At 42.5% G+C, this 22,477-nt stretch overlaps 1 protein-coding gene across 5 annotated transcripts in view; it reads left to right on the top strand.

The window, feature by feature from the left end:
* Nucleotides 1–22,477, top strand: part of STON1 (stonin 1) — a 56,544-nt gene that overhangs the window by 6,702 nt on the left and 27,365 nt on the right. Inside the window, exon 2 of one of the 5 annotated variants that reach the window (XM_048842955.2) lies at nt 7,775–7,902. The exons of 3 other annotated variants lie outside the window; for them this stretch is intronic. The gene's annotated coding sequence lies outside the window, so the exon portion shown is untranslated. Of the gene's footprint in view, nt 1–7,769; nt 7,903–22,477 lie in introns of all 5 variants that reach the window. One more of the 5 variants, XM_048842954.2, reaches the window with a different exon arrangement.

Below are 22,477 nucleotides of genomic sequence, written 5' to 3'. Positions count from 1 at the left end.
GGACTTGATTAATAAAGAATTAAAGGAGGGTAATAAAATTAATGCCAGTCAACATAGGTTTATGGAAAACTCAGCTGATATATTTTTTATATATATATTATATTTATATATATATATATATTTGTGATATTACAAGTTTGGTAGATAAAGGTAATAGTGTTGATGTAATATACTTAGATTTATGTAAGACATTTGAATTGGGACTGCATGACTTCTTGATTAAAAAAATTAGATATAAAATTAACATGGCACACATTACATGGATTAAAAGCTGGCTAATTGATCGGTCTCAAAATGTAATTATAAATGGGGAATCATTATCCAATGGAAAAAACAACGAGGAGTCCTTGTGGCACCTTAGAGACTAACACATTTATTTGGGCATCGGCGTTTGTGGGCTAGAACTCACTGCATCTTATGCCCAAATAAATTTGTTAGTCTCTAAGATGCCACAAGGACTCCTCATTATTTTTGCTGATGCAGACTAACGCGGCTACCACTCTGAAATCCATTATCCAATGGGTGTGTTTTTGGAGTTGTCCTGCAGGGATAGGTTCTTGGCCCTAGGCCAGTGGTTCTCAAACTCTTTTTTTTTGCAGACCACTTGAAAATTGCTGAGGGTCTCGGCGGACCAGTTAATGATCTTTCCAAATGTTGTTTGTACTATTAGCTAGCCATTGTAAAGTGCTTTGGATAAAAGCTCTCTATAAAAAGCATCCTTAATATAAATTAAAGTTTTTTTGTTCTACAAATAAAAGCACACAACTCATATTTTAATATCAGTAGTCTTACCTTTCTAATGCAATGGATGTGCCCTCTCTCCCCACTGTGGCAGCCCCCGAGCTGGGGCTGGGAAGAAGGGGGGGTCTCTTCCCTGCCATGGCAGCCCCCGGGCTGGGAAGAAGGGGGGTATCTCTCCCGCCACAGAGCTGAGGCTGGGAAGGAGGGCCAGCTCTCCCTGGCAGCTGCAGCCCTGGAGCTGGGGAAAGTTGCCTCTTTCTCTGGCTGCTGCAACCCTGCACGTCCCAAATTCCCCACTGCCTCCTCCCACCTACCCCCTATTCCTCCCGAGGCCACCACCTCACCTTACATGTATGTCTTCTCCAGGGTCCAAGCACCTAATTAGTGGAGCCACACCTGCGCAGCTCCACTAATTAGGTAGGTGGCCCTTCATTCTCTTGTGCGTGGCTGCCCAGGCACGCACCTTAGAGGGAACTATCCGTGGACCACCTGAATGGAGCTTGTGGACCACAGTTTGAGAACCTCTGCCATAGGCTATTTAACATTTTTATTAATAACCTGGAAGAAAACATAAAATCATCACTGTTAAAGTTTGCAGATGAGAAAAAATTAGGGGAGTGATAAGGATTGAAGAGGACAAGTAACTGATACAAAGCATTCTGGATTGCTTAGTAATCTGTGCATCAGCAAACAATATGCATTTTAATATGGCTAAATGTAAACGTCCAGGAACAAGGAATGTAGGCCTTATTTAGAGGATGGGGTGCTGTATCCTGGGAAGTAATGGCTCTGAAAAAGATTTGGGGGTCACAGTGGATAAGCGGATGTACATAAGCTTGCAGTGTGACTGTTGCCAAAAGGGCTATCTTGAGTAGCAGTAGAGAGGTTATACTGCTGGTATACTGTGTCCTGGTGCCCACAGCTTAAGAAGGATGTTGATAAATTGGAGAGGGTTCAGAGAAGAGTGATGAGAATGATTAAAGGATTAGAAAATATGCCTTATAGTGATAGACGGGGAGCTCAATCTATTTATCTTAACAAAGAGAAGGTTAAGGGGTGACTTGATTAGTCTATAAGTACCTACATGGGGAACAAATGTTTAATAATGGGCTTTTCAGTCTAACAGAGAAAGGTATAACATGATCCCATGACTGGAAGCTGAAGCTAGACAAACTCAGACTGGAAATAGGGTGTAAATTTTTAACAATAATTAACCTTTGGAATAACTTATCAAGGGTCATGGTGGATTCTCCATCACTGACAATTTTAAAATCAAGATTGGATGTTTTTCTAAAAGATATGCTCTGGGAATTAATTTGGAGAAGTTTTGTGGCCTGTATTATATAGGATGTCAGAGCTGATGATCACAGTGGTCCCATAGAATCATAGAATATCAGGGTTGGAAGGGACCTCAGGAGGTCATCTAATCCAACCCCCTGCTCAAAGCAGGACCAATCCCCAATTAAATCATCCCAGCCAGGGCTTTGTCAAGCCTGACCTTAAAAACTTCTAAGGAAGGAGATTCCACCACCTCCCTAGGTAACTACAAGGTGCACTACAAGGTGGGTAGAAAGCTGGCTAGATTGTCGGGCTCAACGGGTAGTGATCAATGGCTCCATGTCTAGTTGGCAGCCGGTATCAAGTGGAGTGCCCCAAGGGTCGGTCCTGGGGCCGGTTTTGTTCAATATCTTCATAAATGATCTGGAGGATGGTGTGGATTGCACTCTCAGCAAATTTGCGGATGATACTAAACTGGGAGGAGTGGTAGATATGCTGGAGGGGAGGGATAGGATACAGAAGGACCTAGACAAATTGGAGGATTGGGCCAAAAGAAATCTGATGAGGTTCAATAAGGATAAGTGCAGGGTCCTGCACTTAGGACGGAAGAACCCAATGCACAGCTACAGACTAGGGACCGAATGGCTAGGCAGCAGTTCTGCGGAAAAGGACCTAGGGGTGACAGTGGACGAGAAGCTGGATATGAGTCAGCAGTGTGCCCTTGTTGCCAAGAAGGCCAATGGCATTTTGGGATGTATAAGTAGGGGCATAGCGAGCAGATCGAGGGACGTGATCGTTCCCCTCTATTCAACATTGGTGAGGCCTCATCTGGAGTACTGTGTCCAGTTTTGGGCCCCACACTTCAAGAAGGATGTGGATAAATTGGAGAGAGTCCAGCGAAGGGCAACAAAAATGATTAGGGGTCTGGAACACATGAGTTATGAGGAGAAGCTGAGGGAGCTGGGATTGTTTAGCCTGCAGAAGAGAAGAATGAGGGGGGATTTGATAGCTGCTTTCAACTACCTGAAAGGGGGTTCCAAAGAGGATGGCTCTAGACTGTTCTCAATGGTATGAGATGACAGAACGAGGAGTAATGGTCTCAAGCTGCAGTGGGGGAGGTTTAGATTGGATATTAGGAAAAACTTTTTCACTATGAGGGTGGTGAAACACTGGAATGCGTTACCTAGGGAGGTGGTAGAATCTCCTTAGAGGTTTTTAAGGTCAGGCTTGACAAAGCCCTGGCTGGGATGATTTAACTGGGGATTGGTCCTGCTTTGAGCAGGGGGTTGGACTAGATGACCTTGTGGGGTCCCTTCCAACCCTTATATTCTATGATTCTAACGCATTCCAGTGTTTCACCACCCTCCTAGTGAAAAAGTTTTTCCTACTATCCAACCTTAACCTCCCCCACTGCAACTTGAGATCATTACTCCTTGTTCTGTCATCTGCTACCACTGAGAACAGTCTAGAGCCATCCTCTTTGGAACCCCCTTTCAGGTAGTTGAAAGCAGCTATCAAATCCCCCCTCATTCTTCTCTTCTGTAGACTAAACAGTCCCAGTTCCCTCAGCCTCTCCTCATAAGTCATGTGTTCCAGTCCCCTAATCATTTTTGTTGCCCTCCGCTGGACTCTTTCCAATTTTTCCACATCCTTCTTGTAGTGTGGGGCCCAAAACTGGACACAGTACTCCAGATGAGGCCTCACCAATGTCGAATAGAGGGGAACGATCACGTCCCTCGATCTGCTGGCAGTGCCCCTACATATACATCCCAAATGCCATTGGCCTTCTTGGCAACAAGGGCACACTGTTGACTCACATCCAGCTTCTTGTCCACTGTAACCCCTAGGTCTTTTTCTGCAGAACTGCTGCCGAGCCATTTGGTCCCTAGTCTGTAGCGGTGCATTGGATTCTTCCGTCCTAAGTGCAGGACTCTGCACTTGTCCTTGTTGAACTTCATCAGATTTCTTTTGGCCAAATCCTCTAATTTGTGTAGATCTCTCTGTATCCTATCCCTACCCTCCAGCATATGTACCTCTCCTCCTTCTGGCCTTGGAATCTATGAAATAGTCTGTTGAGGTTAAAAACAAAAACAAAGAAGGCCCACATGACTAATTTTTACTGCTTGGTATTATAAAATTCTCCCACACCCTCTCAAAGAAACAACTAATTTTGTGGGCTAAACTATCTGCTAGTGTCCTTTTTAACAATAAGATGAACAGAGTCCTCTTATGGCAAAACTACATTCACAGTGGTAACGTTTTCTAAACTAAGTTTAAAATTAGTTCATTAGGTTCAAAAGCATTACATTAGCTTAATGGCCTAAATAGAACAATATTGTAAATAAAAACAGCTTTTCTCTACAGGAAGAATGTTAAGAATGGCCATACTGGGTCAGACCAAAGGTCCATCTAGCCCAGTATCCTGTCTTCCGATAGTGGCCAAAGTGCATCGAGGTTCTTTAAAGTAAAGTAAAACATCACCTGGTGTCAACGAACAGTTCATGCAAAACTCTTCTCTGTCTATTGACTTCCTGAAATCTGGCCATAAAGTGTAAGTTTTGCAGTAACTATGGTAATGCTGAGGAGTAGTGTGTTTGGAAAGATGCAAACTAGGACTGATAGGCATTTCAACTATAAACTATAGGCATTTCAACATCCCCAGTGGTTATTTTCTGGTCTGGAAAGTAAGTCCCTTGCTGTAGCTGTTGAAACAGACCAGAGTTCCTGAAGATGCGAGCGTCATGTATCTTTCCCAGCCATCCCACGTTGTTGTTGGTGAAACGTCCCTTGTGATCCACCAGTGCTTGAAGCACCATTGAAAAGTACCCCTTTTGGTTTATGTACTCACTGCCTTGGTGCTCTGGTGCCAAGATAGGGATATGGGTTCCGTCTATGGCCCCACCACAGTTAGGGAATCCCATTGCAGCAAAGCCATCCACTATGACCTGCACATTTCCCAGAGTCACTTCCCTTGATAGCAGCAGCTCAGTGATTGCGTTGGCTACTTGCATCACAGCAGCCCCCACAGTAGATTTGCCCACTCCAAATTGATTCCCGACTGACTGGTAGCTGTCTGGCATTGCAAGCTTCCAGAGGCCTATCATCACTTGCTTCTCAACTGTGAGGGCTGCTCTCATCTTGGTATTCTTGCACTTTAGGGCAGGGGAAAGCAAGTCACAAAGTTCCATGAAAGTGCCCTTATGCATGCGAAAGTTTCACAGCCACTGGGAATCGTCCCAGACCTGCAACACTATGCGGTCCCACCAGTCTGTGCTTGTTTCCCGAGCCCAGAATCGGCATTCCACACCATGAAGCTGCCTAATTGACACCATGATGTGCACATTGCAGGGGCCCGTACTTTGTGAGAAGTCTATGTCCATGTCCTCATCACTCTCGTCACCGTGCTGCAGTCACCTCCTCCTCGCCTGGTTTCGCTTTTCTTGCAGGTTATGGTTCTGCATATCCTGCTGGATAATGTGCGTGGTGTTTATAGTGCTCATAATTGCCATGGTGATCTGAGCGGGCTTCATGTTCCCAGTGCTATGGCGTCTGTGCTGAAAAAAGGCACAAAACTATTGTCTGCCGTTGCTCTGATGGAAGGAGGGGCGACTGACAACATGGCTTACAGGGTTGGCTTTCAGGGAATTAAAATCAACAAAGGGGATGGCTTTGCATCAAGGAGAAACAGAATGGCCCCCTCAAGGATAGAACTCAAAACCCTGGGTTTAGCAGGCCATTGATTTCATGGAGGGAGGGAGGAGAAAATGAATACAAATGAATACAAAACAAATCTGTTCTGTTTCTTGTTTTGATCCACTTCATCTATCTTTATACATCTTGCTGGCAGCAGATGGTGCAGTACGACTAGCCATCGTCATTTCCTGGGTGCTCGGCAGAAGATGGTGCAGTATGACTCCTGGCCATCGTCATCTCCTGGCTGCTCACCAGAAGACGGTGCAGTACGAATGCTGGCAGGACTGAATCTCCATGAGATGAAACTTAAAAAGGGAAATGACCTGGCTGAGTCACTCCCATGTCTGCCCAGGCGCCCCTGACCGACCTCACTGAGGTTGGCTAAAAGAGCACCCAGGAGTATGGTGACGATGGCTACCAGTCATACTGCACCATCTGCTGCCAAAAGGCAATGAGCTGCTGCTGTGTAGCAATGCAGGTCAGCCCGCAAGGAGTCCGCTCAGCTCGCTGTCACCCTATGTCTCCTGGGTGCTGGCAGTGTCCCAGGTGGTATTTCGTACCAGGTGACATCATCACACTGTGAACGAGAAGCGGGCAGCAAATGTAAACAAATTTGTTTATCTGAGCGATTGGCTGAACAAGAAATAGGACTGAGACGACTTGTAGGCTCTAAAGTTTTACATGGTTTTATTTTTGAATGCAGTTATTTTTTGTACATAATTCCACATTTGTAAGTTCAACTTTCATGATAAAGAGATAGCACTACAGTACTTGTATTAGGTGAATTGAAAAATACTGTTTCTTTTGTTTCTACAGTGTAAGTACTTGTAATCAAAAATAAATATAAAGTGAGCACTGTATACTTTGTATTCTGTGTTATAACTGAAATCAATGTATTTTAAAATATGGAAAACACCCAAAAATATTTAAATAAATGGCATTCTATTATTGTTCAACAGTGTGATTAATTGCGATTAATTTTTTTAATTGCGTGATTAATCACGATTAATTTTTTTAATCGTTTGACAGCCCTAGATACCATGGATACATCCTGCCTCATTTGCTTCTGAGTTATAAACCTCAAGTCCAGAGATGTACAATTTAGTCAAGGGGTCCTAAAGAGGGATATCAGAAGACAGTCCAACAGTTATTCACTGTGGTAAAAGAAAAGAATAATATAATTTCATGATCTGGTTGGGAGAAATATCTTCAATATTTCCTCTCCATAGAGAGGATGCCTGTTGTAGCATTTTGGGATTCAGTACCACTGGTCAAGAACTTGCAGCAGAGAGAGAGAAAAATATTTGGTCTTGTATTAAGAGTACAGCTATGTACCATCAGCTAGTCATTTGTAATTCATTCTCCTAGTTAGTTTTAATGATATACATATTATTATATGGCAGTGGTTCTCAAACTTATTTGATCAGGCCCCCCCTTCTTTGTGTCTGTAGTCGTTTACGCCCCCTCTTCCTCCACAAGTACATATACCGCCACTGAGCTCTGAAGGCAAATGGAGAGAAGCAGCTGCTGGCTGGGTGCCTGCATGTAGCTGCCTTCAGAGCAAGCAGCAGCATAGAAGTAAGGGTTGCAATGTGAAAAGTGATATTAATCAATGGCACTTTTCACAGCAGACTTAGCATCCCATTGCCACCCTTCTGTGCTCCTGCTGCCCCCCGGAGCTGACAGCTGAAGCTTTGCCGCCTCCAGGTGCGGGACGGGGGAAGTGGGAGAAGGAAGGAGAGCCTGAGCCTGGGCTGCCTCCCGGTGAGGGATTGGGGGGGTGAGGATGGCAGGTGGAGGGGCTTCAGCTATCCCCTTTATCCCCCACCTCCTGGGTGTGCACGGCCCTTCTTCATGAGCCCCAGCTGGGACTGACAGCTAGGGCTCTTCAAAAAAAAACCAACAACCCAAAAAAGCATAAAGCTCACACCTCTCTTGATCCAGTCCCATGCCTCCCTTGGGAGGCCTGCTCCATAGTTTGAGAACTGTTGTCATGGTATTAGCCTTATGTATATTTTTCTTACCAAGAGATTTTTTTTCCTTCTTTTTTTGACCAGAACAGCCCCAGTTTTGCAACCTTCAGAATAGGCTGCATGACCTACCTGTTTACATAGGCTTTTCTTTGGGAGAGATGGACTTGCAAAGACTGAGTTGAGAAATTTTGTTTGGCGTTCAGACGATAGCAAACAGGTCTGTGTTTTATTTTCTTGTATGATCTATGGGTATAGGCCCTGTTTTAATTGCTTTATATGAATTTTGTAACATGCCTAAAACTGGACTATGGACAGTGAACAGATGTGAACTGGGGTCCTAGACAAATAACTTTTTAGTTTCTTCCACATCAATAGAGTGAGCTTTCCCCTTTACGAGGAGTGGAAGCTCATCTTCCAGCCTCTTGCAGCTCAGACGTGGGATATGGGTTGCAGAAGTAGAGGAGGGTTTTTGAAAGACTCAGCATCTACCAGCACTTCTCCATCCTAATGCCTCAAAATGTAGTGCTTAACAGTGGCTGCCTATGTAATATTCTTTAAATATTAGATATTTCTGTAAATTTTGTTTCTGATGTTAAACTCCGCAAAAAATCTTCTGGGGCAAGGTCTGTCATATTCTAATGCATGCCATAGCATCAGTTTATTAAAGTGTCTCATTGATCATATGGCATTAAAAGGAGACCAGATTAAACCATATTTCATACATAGATTCTCCAGTCTACATTCTTGCTTATTATTGATGAGATGCCTCGGAGTATCTTTGCTTTTCCAATCAAGTCTGGTGGGTTTATTTTCCTTTTAAGTAAATTTTGAAATTACTTCAGATCTGAGCGTTAGGGGAAGCCTAATAGATTGGACTCAGAAACAGGAAAATATATTTTTTCAAAACAGACCAGGCTGTGTTTTGTGTGACTATTCCATAGCAAATATGGCAATTGTTTTGAACACAGTAAGCTTTGATGTAAGCCAAAGGGGAGTGTCTCATCTCTTTCTGTTGTAAACTAAAAGAGGTGATGTTTCTTCTGAGAATGAGAGGCCTACTTCAGCAGCAGCTAGAAAGAACAGGATAGATATTATAGATGGGAATCTGGCCGTAGACTACCAATGTCTACGTATTACCTTTTGAGATATTCTTGTATATTTTCGATTCCATGTGAATTTCATGACGGTTTATAGCCTTAACAGTTTTAGATTAGTTCTTTGAAAAATGTACTAGAAGCAAAGTTTTCCTTAGGCCAATGTTTGTTTACTTATTTATTTAGGTTTCTAAATGAGAAATGTCAGAGGCACTCATCCTAGCACTGGGTGCTCCTTCCAATATTTAAACTGTACAGTAATCATGCTGATCTGCTTCTATCCACTGTTGCCTACCTACAGAGTCATAATCCCCTTCCTCCTTATAACTTTTATACCATGATAATTAAAAATCCTGTCCAACCCTTATCCTGTCCTTATTCCAAGAAGAAAGATAAATTTTGGTGTGTATCCAGAAGAGTTATCAAATTGGATTGCATTCACATTGACTGTGGTGCCAATGGACCTTATAAGAACCTAAAATTCCTGGCACTGCTGGTCCAGGGAGAAAGTCAGGAGGTCCTCATGAAAATTGCCCTTCCAGCAGTGATTTTCGAGTGAGGAAGTGCAGTAGAGGAAAGTTCACAAAGCAGCCTAGCTGTTAGTCCTGAAAGGTGCTAGTTAGGTCCTGAAAGGCTGCTCCCAGACTAATGTAAACTGCTGTGATCTTTCTAGATCATTTGGACTAGGTGAGAGACTTTAGGAGATTTTTATGATATAGTCCATGCTTTCATTGCTGCCACCAGTGCAGCTGCAATGTCTGTAATGTTGCTATTGATTTTTCCAGTGTAGACAAATTCTAGCAATGAGAATTTAGATCATTCCCATGCACATCTTTCATATGAAAGTTGCAGTCATATTACTGGGCAAGCTTTCCTTTTGAGGTGGGACAAAGAAGAATTATAAAGACAGTTTTATGTGATGGGGGGGACTCTGCCTAGGTTTTTTTCCTTTAGTGCATTAGTATGAACGCAGTCTGAAAATTGAAAGCTTTTAATTCTCATGGCTCTTGGTGCCAATAGTCAAAAATTCCAAATTAAAGAGATTAGCTGCAAGCATGACAGTTCCTGCAAACCGGCTAATAACCAGGAGAAAATGCAGTATATACTACAAATTCACATGACTTTGTTGTCTCAGTATCTTTTCTGATATTGCAACAATTACTCTTTTTTTCTAAATATAGTGAAACAAGTAATATTGGGGAGGGGAAATAATCTGTAAATAGTACAAATACAGGTAAAAAAAAGAAATTTCTCTCTTTCCAGCTGCCTCTGCCTTTTGTTTAGATGTACATTCTGTAAGTTTCCACTAGGGAATAATCTATTTGTATCTAGAGCAAGGAGGCAAAGAGTGCAACCCTCTAGTCACAAGCAAAACACAATGCAATCGTCTTTCTTTTTAGGAATAAAATCTAAGAAAAATACATGTAAATTGAGAAGCATTTTTTGAAGAGGGAGTCCTTTAAGCCCTGTTCAATTTTTCTTATAAACAAAACTATGATACCAAGAATACATCTTTAAAACCTGGTGCTTAAATATCCAGAGCGAAGGTGAAAATTCCATTCTAAATCTCCCGTATTGTGCCTAGACAGTACAATAGCTAGAAAACATTAGGGCAGAGGTTCTCACACTGTGGTCCGTGAGCTCCATTCAGGTGGTCCACGGATAGTTCCCTCTAAGGTGCACGCCTGGGTGGCTGCACATGAGAGGATGGAGGGCCACCCACCTAACTAGTGGAGCCGCGCAGGCGTGGCTCCACTAATTAGGTGCCTGGACCCTGGAGAAGACCCATATGTAAGGAGAGGTGGTGGCCTTGGGAGGAATAGGGGGTAGGTGGGAGGGGGCAGTGGGGTGAGAAGAGGGGGTGGGGGGAATTTGGGATGTGCAGGGCTGTAGCAGCCAGCGAAAGAGATGACTTTCCCCAGCTCCAGGGCTGCGGCTGCCGGGGAGAGAATCATAGAATCACAGAATATCAGGGCTGGAAGGGACCCCAAGAGGTCATCTAGTCCAACTCCCTGCTCAAAGCAGGACCAATCCCCAATTAAAGTTTGGCCTGGGTGACACCTCAACTCATGAGCCAGATTCAGAACTTGGTCCAAAATCTTATGTGGAACCCTGAAATTGTTTGTGTGTTTAGCACAGTGTACCCTCCAATCAGGGCCAAGGATTATTAGGTTTTGAAAAGTGCAGAAGAAAATGTGCATGATATATTAATCATTATCTGCACAAGGACTTACAATATACTTCACTGGAATATATTTTTATAGTCCAACTAAAACTTAAAAAGTTGGGGTTGAGAATGAAATCTCTGAAAGAACTAGAAATGGAACCAGAACCAGAATACTGAAGACCAAATACCATTAAGTTTTGGGGAAGTTTGGATATGAAACAAAAATGTGAAGCTTAGTTTTACTTCTAGAAAGATTCTAAGGGTATGTCTACACTACAAAATTAGGTTGAGTTTCTAGATGTCGATTTTTCAGAAGCGGTTTTATTCAGTCGATTGTGTGCGTCCCCACTAAGTGCAGTAAGTCGGCGGAGTGCGTCCACAGTACCGTGGCTAGCGTCGACTTTCGGAGCGGTGCACTGTGGGTAGCTATCCCACAGTTCCCACAGTCTCTGCTGCCCATTGGAATTCTGGGTTGAGCTCCCAATGCCTTCGCATCAATGGTGAATGGTTCCACTGCTTCCGCTGCAACTCTGCTATCCTGATCTGCTGCAACTCTGCAGCAGACGGTGCAGTAGGACTGATAGCCGTCCTCATCAGTGGTGTTTTGCTTGCTCCACGCTTCTGCTGCCACTCTGCTATCCTGATCTCCTGCGAGCTGGAGGCGTCTGCCTCAGGCTGCTCTCCCAGCCGGCAGCACCACGCGGTTGGACCTACTTCATCCTATCCCTTGCTCCCATGGCCCATGAAGCCTGGACAGTAGTAAGGAGCTCAACTATAGGCTGAACAAGTGCAGAATGGTGGTAGAATGTGCCTTTGGACGTTTAAAAGCTCACTGGCGCTGTTGGTCAGACCTCAACGCAACCAACATTCCCATTGTTATTGCTGCTTGCTGTGTGCTCCATAATATCTGTGAGAGTAAGGGGGAGACATTTATGGCGGAGTGGGAGGTTGAGGCAAATTGCCTGGCGGCCGATTTTGAGCAGCCAGACACGGATTGGAAGAGCACAGCAAAGCGTGCTACGCATCACAGAGACTTTGAAAACCAGTTTCATGACTGCAAGGCTACGGTGTGACAGTTGTGTGTGTTTCTCCTTGATGCAAACCTGCCCCCTTTGTTGATTTTAATTCCCTGTAAGCCAACCACCCTCCCCTCCTTCGAAATAAAGTAACTATTGTTTTGAAACCATACATTCTTTCTTTATTAATTTTAAAAAAATTGAGATAACAGACAAGGTAGCCGTGGGTGGTTTTGGGTACATGTCGTCAGTGACCATTCCCTCCCTTCCTTCATGAAAGCAACAGCAGACAATCATTTCTTGCCGTTTTTCCTGGATTGCCCGCGCATACACTATAGCACTGCAAGCGGGAGCCCGCTTCAATCACTGCTGCAGTTGTGAGGATTGTAAACACCTTGCATTTACCCTTGGAGATTTTGGCATATATATTGGCATTATGTCTTTTGGAACGGAGTTCTGATAGCACGGATTCTTCTCCCCATCAGATCCAGTTCCTCCCGTTCAGTCCATGCTAGAGCTCTTTTGCGATTCTGGGACTCCATGATCACCTGTGCTGATGAGCTCACCATCCTGGCCAAAGAGGAAATGAAATTCAAAAGCTCCCAGGGCTTTTCCTGTCTACCTGACTAGTGCATCTAAGTTGAAAGTGCTGTCCAGAGCCGTCACAATGGAGCACTCTGGGATAGCTCCCGGAGGCCAATACCGTCAAATTGCGTCCACACTACTCCAAATTCGATCCAGCGATGTTGATTTTAGTGCTAATCCCCTCGTCAGGGAGGAGTACAAAAATCAATTTTAAGAGCCCTTTAAGTCGACAAAAATGGCTTCATAGTGTGGATGGGTGCAGGGTTAAATCGACCTAATGCTGCTAAATTCGACCTAAACTCGTAGTGTAGACCAGGGCTAACAGTTCTTTCAGTCTATCCTTTAAAATGCATTGCTGAGAGAGAACCCTTATGCTGCTTGTTTTCTTATTCTATCCTGAAAAACCCTCTTTCACTTTTCCAGCTACTGAGAGGATATCAGGATCATCCTGTATAAAGTCCAGCCTCTGATAATCCAGGATGTCAAGTATCATTCCCTTTTTTCTTTTCTTTTTTAGTAATATTAAAAACCAAGAAATTAAATTACAACAATTATTCAGAAAATGCTACAGGTTGGATTCAATCTGATAAAACTAAGGATTTACTTGGGTTGATTAGGGTGAGTTAAAAATGAGTGAGTAAATTTATGTTAATGTATTTAAGTGAGACCCTGTGATTATTGAAGGGCAGGAGGAGCTCCCTTTTATGGACACCCAGCCAACCAGTAACTGTAAAATCCCTCTTAGTAGCTGTTCTCTAATTGCTCTACCTGTAAATGGTTAAAAAGTCTCTCTGCTACGCATAGGTAAAAGGAAGTGAGTGGACACCTGGCCAAAAGAGCCAATGGGAAGGCTAGAATTTTTTAAAATGGAGAAAAGACTCTTCTTTTGTCTGTCTGTTGTTCCCCCTGGGAAAGGAGGACAGGGCAGAGCTATGCTGTAAGAAGCTTGGGACAGGTATGAAAAAAATCATCAGTATCATATGACTCATTTAAAACCCCAGATACGTAAGTAGATCAGCAAATGTCTAGGAAGACGTGATTAGGTTTATCTCTTTTATTTATTTATGGCTTGTGGACTTCTCTGTGCTAACCCCAGGTGCTTTTGTATTGCTTGTAACCTTTAAGCTGGACCTCAAGAAAGCTATTCTTGGTGCTTAATCCTTGTAGTTCCTCTTTTAAAATTTAGAAATAACCTGAGTTCCCAGATGTATTTTCTTTTTTTTTTTTTTTTGGTTAATAAAATTTAAGTTTTTTAAGAACAGAATTGGATTTTTGTGTCTTTCATGAGCTACAGCTTATGCTCAAATAAATTGGTTAGTCTCTAAGGTGCCACGAGTACTCCTTTTCTTTTTGCGAATACAGACTAACACGGCTACTACTCTGAAACCTGTCATTATGCAAGGCACTGCATTTAGCCGTATGGAGTGGAAATCTATCAACTTCATGAGGAATGCATCCGATGAAGTGAGCTGTAGCTCACAAAAGCATATGCTCAAATAAATTGGTTAGTCTCTAAGGTGCCAGTAGTACTCCTTTTCTTATTATTTTTTAGAATCCTTGCAGGCTCCCACCTTGTGCAGTCCAAGTGCCAGAGTGGGGAATTAGGCTTGACAGACCCTTATCATTTGAACACAGATTTTTTTTGGTGTGGTTTTAGTATTCTACAAATGGTATTTCCTGTCACATTTCTGCATTAAATATCACACATGCTTGTGATTTAGATGTTATGAGCTGCACAGCATATGTACTAATATAAGGTCAATGTCTTTGTGTACAGTTTTCCTGTGATTAAGAACTTGTGGGTTACATTTACATGGATCCCATTCTAGTTTTTCAAGAGTGAGAACTGGTATATTTAAAGCTCTGCTTCATTGCCATTTTCAAGGAAAAGTTTCTTAAAATTCCTCAAAAGGAGTGAATTGAAGCACTTCGTTTCAGGTTGTTTTTTAAAGAAAGATTAGTTTGTTGAGCTCTGCATGTGGAAGGCAGCAGAGAAGTAACAGCAGTGGGATACAGCAATGTAAGACTGCAACTGCTTATTTTGTAAGCTGCAAATGGAATGGCACTAACACTACCCATTACAAATGCAGGGTGTGAATTCCCTTTTATTACTATATTATTAATTTTTTAAAAAATTCTTTTTTTCTTGGTGCTGTGGTCAGATCTAGAGTTCCATAAGTGGAGGTCAAATGAACTACAGCAGAATCTCAGAGTTACTAACTCCTCAGGAATGGCGGTTGTTCGTAACTCTGAAATGTTCATAACTCTGAACAAAACATTATGGTTGTTCTTCCAAAAGTTTACAACTGAACATTGACTTAATACAGCTTTGAAACTTTACTATGCAGAAGAAAAATGCTGCTTTCCCTTAATTTTTTTAGTAGCTTACATTTAACACAATACTGTGCTGTATTTGTTGTTTTTTTTTTTGGTCTCTGCTTCTGCCTGATTGAGTACTTCCAATTCCAAATGAGGTATGTGGTTGACTGGTCAGTTCATAACTCTGTTGTTCATAACTCTGAGGCTTCACTGTACTATATATATGAATATTTCCTTTTTATTTTGTATATATGTAGTATTTTTACTTCCAATATCTCGAAAAGTAATAAGGAAAAGCTGCATTCATGCTGAAAGGCATATGAATGGCATAAATACAGATGAGAGAGAGATGCATGTGGAAAAATGTTTTTCTTCATAGACATTTATTGACTGAAGTTAAATATTTCACAGGTAAAAAGACTGGAGCTTTAAAACAAAATCTGGTGGAAAAAGCTGTAACTTCATGTTCAGACAGAAAAAATGTGTGGAAAGGCAATAACTGTGGATAGAAGAATAGATACAAACATTAACATGTGGAATAACTGACATTGAAAAGATGCAGTGTCAGTGATGGGAAGGGGAATAGTTCACAAAGTGCTGTTTGGGAAAAATATGTTTGTTTTATGTAATATGTATATATGTACTTACAGTCACATTTTATATTTTGTCATTTTTTTCACTTATGCTAGTCCGTGTTTAACAACTTTTGTGTGTCAAAATAGTTAAATGAAAGGGTTATGCTTTGTCCTATTCAATTCAAGACCTGTCTCTGCACTCTCCTGAGTGTTTCAATAGAATTTCTCTTTCGATCACTTCCTTTCTGCCCATTCATCATCTTCTCCTGCTCCCATCACTTACTTGTCTCTTGTAACCTCCCTTTGAGCTCTAATGCAGAACTTCTGTGCCCAGTCCCACCACCCTCCAACTTGTTGATGTGCCCCAGGATGCTTTGCTCCTGATTTTCAGAGCAAAAGTGATGCTCTGAGTGAGTACTACCCCACCTGCGATTTAAGAAAAAGTAGCAAGGTATTTTGGGATGATGCCAGCTTGTCTGTGGAAAACAGACCATGTAATTTTGAGATTGCAGGAGTAAGATGATAGGAGGGGAGACGGGAAAAGAGGTGAATGAAGAAGGCTGGCAACTAAAGGGGAGTGGCTGAAACAGTAGAAAAAATGGTAATGATGTGGGGAGGAAATGACCCAGGTTTTCTGTCCATTGTTAAACTTCAAACTTATATGCAGTGTTTGAGTGGATAATAGAGACTCTAATGGATCCTAACTACAATGCAACCATTTGGAACTCCCTCTCTTTTGAGAGGTGGAGGAGGAATCTTACTAAAAGTAACTACTGTACTGCAAATATTTTTTGTGAAGAAAAAGGTTTAGAGTTCAAAAAATAATGAGAGACTAAAACAACTCCATTCTAAATTCTTGTTTGTTCAGCAATAAAATGAGCACAAAGTTTGTCATAGTCCAGGATGCATTCCTAAATTTTAAGATGGCCCAAAAGAAATTGCAAAGTTTATGGCACAACATACAAATTCATTTGGCTGAACTCTTTCCTTTTTAGAAACAAACTGGTTTCCTAATCCTTGCAGACTAGGAATGGCTTGTATGGCTATATGACACATACTTCAGATAAACAAATTGATTATATAGCTGTGAAGGGAAAATGCTTCCAAGTAACTGTTGTCTAATCCTAAATTATATAGAAATATACATGCAGGTGGTACAATGAGTAGGAACACTCCCATTCTTGTGCTTTCATGCAGACATGAATGTGTACTGACATAATGAGGATATCCTTTCTAGAATGAACAGCATTTGTACAAGCCCTGCGGTGTTTCATTGTATTTTGTTTCCTTATAATAATTAGAGATTTATTTCTTGTTTCTTCATCAACCACAAGGAGTGGAGGGGGGAGAACTCTTTGTGGACACTATATCTAATATAGGGATATAATGTTATGTGTTTCGTGTTTTAAATTATACATTAAAAATTAAAGTCCAGGTTAACTCTTTACTTCAGTGATACTCAGATCTGAGGAGTTCAGGAGCCATATTAGCAATCAGCATTACCCAAAAGAACCATAGTAGAGTGAATTCATTGTTTAATTTACTATTTTATATATATAAACTACATATACACTATTTTATTTATATATATATATACAGTGACAGGGTCAGGCCAGATGGCTATAGGAGAGTAATAGAAGGCAGATATATTAGCCCCAGGCTAAGTAGGTCCCTTTTCCCTGGGTAAGGTAACAGGGAAGGTTCCAGAACAATCAGGAACCTTCTAGAGACAATTAAGACAGGCTGATTAGAACACCTGCAGCCAATCAAGAAGCTGCTAGAATCAATTAAGGCAGGCTAATCAGGGCACCTGGGTTTTAAAAAGGAGCTCACTTCAGTTTGTGGTGTGTGTGTGAGGAGATGGAAGCAAGAGGCACTAGGAGCTGAGAGTGAGAACGCGGACTGTTGAAGGACTGAAGTGTACAAGCATTATCAGACACCAGAAGGAAGGTCCTATGGTGAGGATAAAGAAGGTGTTGGGAGGAGGCCATGGGGAAGTAGTCCTGGGAGTTGTAGCTGTCGCACAGCTGTTCCAGGAGGCACTCTAGACAGCCGCATTCCACAGGGCCCTGGGCTGGAATCCGGAGTAGAGGGCGGGCCCGGGTTCCCCCCAAATCCTCCCAACTCCTGATCAGACACAGGAGGAGTTGACCTGGACTGTGAATTCAGAAAAAAGGCCAAGCTGAGGGCTGCTGTGAAGCTCCAAGGCGAGCAAATCCGCCAATAAGTGCAAGACCCACCAAGGTAGAGCAGGAACTTTGTCACTATATATATATGTATATATATATAAAAATAAAATAATGTGTGTGTGTGTGTGTGTATATATATATATATAATTATTCTCTCAATAAAATAACTGACCAAGTATTCTACAATTGGTTAATAACGTAGCTTGTGTGATTTAATTATTAACCAATGTTTTAATAACATGCTGCAAAGAGCCGCAGGAGATACATTAAAGAGCCACTTGTGGCTCGCGAGCCTCAGTCTGAGTATCACTGGTGAGGTGGAAAATTAACCGCGCGTTGTGTTTGAATGAGAACAGCCTGAGATTCCTTTAGTGTAATACAAGCGTGAAGGGAGAGACAGCTAGCCAGGAGGTGCTCTATTTTCCATATACTTCAACAAACTTATATAGGGTTTTCAGTAGCATTTTGAACAATACACTTCCGCATGGGTAGTTTTCCAACAGACCCTACCAATTATGCCTTATAAGGACAATATCATACATATTGCATCAATAAGCAACTTTTCTAGTTTAAGCCAAGTGCAGTTGACTGCAGGCCATGGGTTGTATATTGCAATATTGCAGTTAGGGTCTTTTTAAGCAGAACTGGCTGGATAGTCAGGGGCTTTTAGAAACCCCTCTGCTGTCATAGCATCTCTTGGCCACCCACTTGTATACTCATATGACCTTTTCTCATTCTTCCATAGCGCATACAGTTATTCTGCAATAGGAAGATTTAGGTCAAAGGACCTTAGTAGTTTTTTTCTTCCACACTGGTTTACTGCTTGAATTCTCATACAGATTACATTTTATGATCATAGAATCATAGAAGATTAGGGTTGGAAGAGACCTCAGGAGGTCATCTAGTCCAACTCCCTGCTCAAAGCAGGACCAACACCAACTAAATCATCCCAGCCAGGGCTTTGTCAAGCCGGGCCTTAAAAACTTCTAAGGACAGAGATTCCACCACCGCCCTAGGTAACCCATTCCAGTGCTTCACCACCCTCCTAGTGAAATAGTGTTTCCTAATATCCAACCTAGATCTTCCCCACTGCAACTTGAGACCATTGCCCCTTGTTCTGTCATCTGCCACCACTGAGAACAGCTGAGCTCCATCCTCTTTGGAAGCCCCCCTTTAGATAGTTGAGAGCTGCTATTAAATCCCCCCTCACTCTTCTCTTCTGCAGACTAAACTGGCCCAGTTCCCTCAGCCTCTCCTCGTAAGTCATGTGCCCCAGCCCCCTGATCAGTTTCATTGCCCTCCGCTGGACTCTCTCCAATTTGTCCACATCCTTTCTGTAGTGGGGAGCCCAAATCTGGATGCAATACTCCAGATGTGGCCTCACCGGTGCCGAATAGAGGGGAATAATCACTTCCCTCAATCTGCTGGCAATACTTCTACTAATGCAGCCCAATATGCTGTTAGCCTTCTTGGCAACAAGGGCACACTGCTGACTCATATCCAGATTCTCACTCACTGTAATCCCCAGGTTCTTTTTTGCAGAACTGCTGCTTAGCCAATCGGTCCCCAGTCTGTAGCGGTGCATGGGATTCTTCCATCTAAGTGCAGGACTCTGCACTTGTTCTTGTTGAACCTCATAAGATTTCTTTTAGCCCAATCCTCCAATTTGTCCAGGTCACTCTGGACCCTATCCCTACCCTCCAGCATATCTACCCAGGGTTGTGAGTTCAATCCTTGAGGGGGCCATTTATGTATCTGGGGCAAAAAATTGGGGATTGGTCCTGTTTTGAGCAGGGGGTTGGACTAAATGACCTCCTGAGGTCCCTTCCAACCCTGATATTCTATGATTCTATCTCTCCCTGCAGCTTAGTGTCATCGGCGAACTTCCTGAGGGTGCAATCCATCCCATCATCCAGATAAGCATACTAATGCTTATATCAGAGGAATATTTCAGTTAAACCTAATTTATTTATTGATTGAATGAATTGTACTTTTCCAGACTCCCAGCCAAATCAATGCTCAGCAGCATGAATATGTCACTGCTTCTTGGACTTGTGGCTAAAGTCAAGTGTAAAAGAGTCTCTTTATAAACAACGAGGCCTATAAACCACCCTGAAAAGGGTTTGGATTTGCTAATCTAAAATGTTTCTTCTATGTGCCCACATGTCTGCAGTCTGACAGGTTAAGTCAGAAGCTGAAATAATTTTGAGTATTTTGGGTGTTTTCATCATCTTCAGTTCCCTGTATCTGATCTTCACTTCTTTTAGTTGAGTCATCCCACATATTACAAGCAAAATATAATCTACACACAAAATAAATAGAAAAGGAGTACTTGTGGCACCTTAGAGACTAACAAAAGTAGTTATTAATTATTTCTCTTTAGCCAAAATGTGACTTCAGGCCTTATTTACTGCTCACCATCCAAACCCTGCACTGAATACAGAATTATTAATTTTCTCATGGGCTTTTCTGTGGCACTTATTACCATAGTATCTGAGCATTTCACAAACATGAATGAATGTATGTTCACAACACCAGTAGGTGTTATAATGGAGGAGCTGATGCACAGAGAGATTAAGAACAAAATTGTCAAAAGTATCTACTATATTGTCTTTCCTCCCCACCGACCCAGAGGTCATTAGCAGGGTTTGGACCTGTAGATCCCCAGCACACTAATGGAGTAACAGATGGTTGTATGAGGCTGTTATCTCACTGTGGACCAGCCGCCAGAGGCTGATGGGACACATTTTGCTAGTGGGATTCACAGCTCTTTGCTGACACCAAAGCAATGTTGAGACTCAGGAATCCTGGGTTCCATTCCAGGTTTTGGAGGGGAAGTGTGCTCAAGTGGTTGCCCTTCATTCCCTGTCCCTTAGCATGCACCTACCTATTTCTTCTCCCCTGCCACTATGCCACACCAACTGCCTGTCTTTGTCCCGCACCTTACCCCCTCAGCCTGTCTCCATACCCCTTTGCACCTATCTCCACCAGAATTCAAGCGCTGTCACCCCTCAGGCATAGCCTGTGTCTTCCCTGACCCAGCAACCTGTCCCTGTCTCTCTGCAGCCCCATGTCCCTCTCCCTGAAGATACAATGCTTTGCTAGTGACAAGCAGCAAAACCCTCCAGGTGCTGTTATCACTCAGCACAACAGCATGTGGATCCCCACACCCAGCTAGATTGCATGAATGCTCCCAGAGCCATTCACAAATTACTCAGAGAAAGGCACCAGCTAATTCCCTCCAGTTCCCCAGCCTTACACCCCGGAGCTGTACTGTCTTGCCCTGGTCAGAAGCCCAACCAGTGTAAGTTTATTACCCAGTCCACCCCTCCCTCAATGTGGAGAGATCATGCCCTAGCCTTTTAACCTGAGCTGAGATTTCCCAAGCACTTTAAGAAAAATACACTGTTTTTAAGTAAAGTATAACACAAATTTATTAACTACAGAAAGATAGATTTTAAGTGATGATAAGTGGTAGGCATAAGACGTCAGAGATAGTTCACACAGAAGATAAAAGATAAGTGCACAATCTAAATCTTAAACCTTATTACACTAGGCAGTATTTAGATTGAGCAATTTTCTTACCCCATTGGATGTTACAGTTCTTAATACACAGGTCTCAATACAACCAGTTTCCTCAGTTGAAGTCTTCATCTTCTCAGCATTCTTGTTGCTTCCAGCGTAGATGGGGGAGGAGAAAGGAAAAATCATGATGCCACTCTCCGCTATTTTATATCCTTAGTTCATGTGCCTAGAAGACACTTGCCCAGACATGTCCGGGTGAGTTTTGCTGAGTCACTGGATTGAGCAGTCCCTGTTGTGGTCTTGTGCAACTGTCATTGAATTGTAAATCCCTTGATTACAACTCCCCTGGTGATTAATGGTTGGTTAACACCCTCCTGGGTGGGGAACACCACCCTTGTAATAGAGACTCTCAAACTGACAACATATTTCAGTAACAACCATACAGAAAAATATCATAACTTCATACACATTAATGATATACATATTGGTACAGAGCAGTGGGTTTCAGCAGATCATGACGTTTCATATAATATCATACATGGCATGCTTTGCATGAAATATCACAACCACATATGAATGATGAAATGGGAGTTACAGGGTGCTCTTTTGAGGTACATTATGTTACAGGTGTCCTCCCTGCTTTTGGTTTCTGTGTCTCATACAACAGCGGCCCCCTGCTGCGAGGAGGAGCAATTTCAGGGAAAGTCCTGATTAGCTCCTCTAGTATGTTAGTTTGGAGAATTTAGCTCCCAACCTGTAACTATTCTACCACTTCACCTCTCTTGCCATATGAAAGAAGAAGATTAACAATGTTCAAATAACCAAGTCCAGATTAGTGAGCTGATTGGTAGCTTCGGGAGTGGCTTGATGTAAATCTGGGATGCCACTGGCAAACAAAGCGGGCACTGATTTACAACATGGTCCATAGTTTTGGTGGTATCCACAGTCACGCTGTGTGTTGTCTCTCATCTTCCAAAGATGTAAGAGATGACAGCATCTGCCATGCAATGTTCTAAAATATTCAGTGCAGACCATTGTTTCTGGGGTAGGCTCGAAGTTGTTTTTCAGAGTTGGCAATTAGGTGTGTGTTTTAGACATTAGCATTATCCTAGAAAACTTTCCAAAGTGCCTCAGAATTGCATGAGGATGCTTTAGGAACTTTAGTGCAATCCCAAAAAGGCTTGCGAGATTTCAGACAGGTCTTTGGAAGGTTCTGGAGGTCCTCATGAAATGTCTACTGAGGAGGTGCAAGTTGCATTTTTTTTATTATACGTAGCACACACCTTCTCCACACATACAACCCTATGTTAAGAATAGGGCTG

The sequence above is a fragment of the Caretta caretta genome, chromosome 3 (assembly GCF_965140235.1).
Source record: "Caretta caretta isolate rCarCar2 chromosome 3, rCarCar1.hap1, whole genome shotgun sequence".
Taxonomy (NCBI): domain Eukaryota; kingdom Metazoa; phylum Chordata; order Testudines; family Cheloniidae; genus Caretta; species Caretta caretta.
This window is presented reverse-complemented; position numbering and strand designations above follow the sequence as displayed.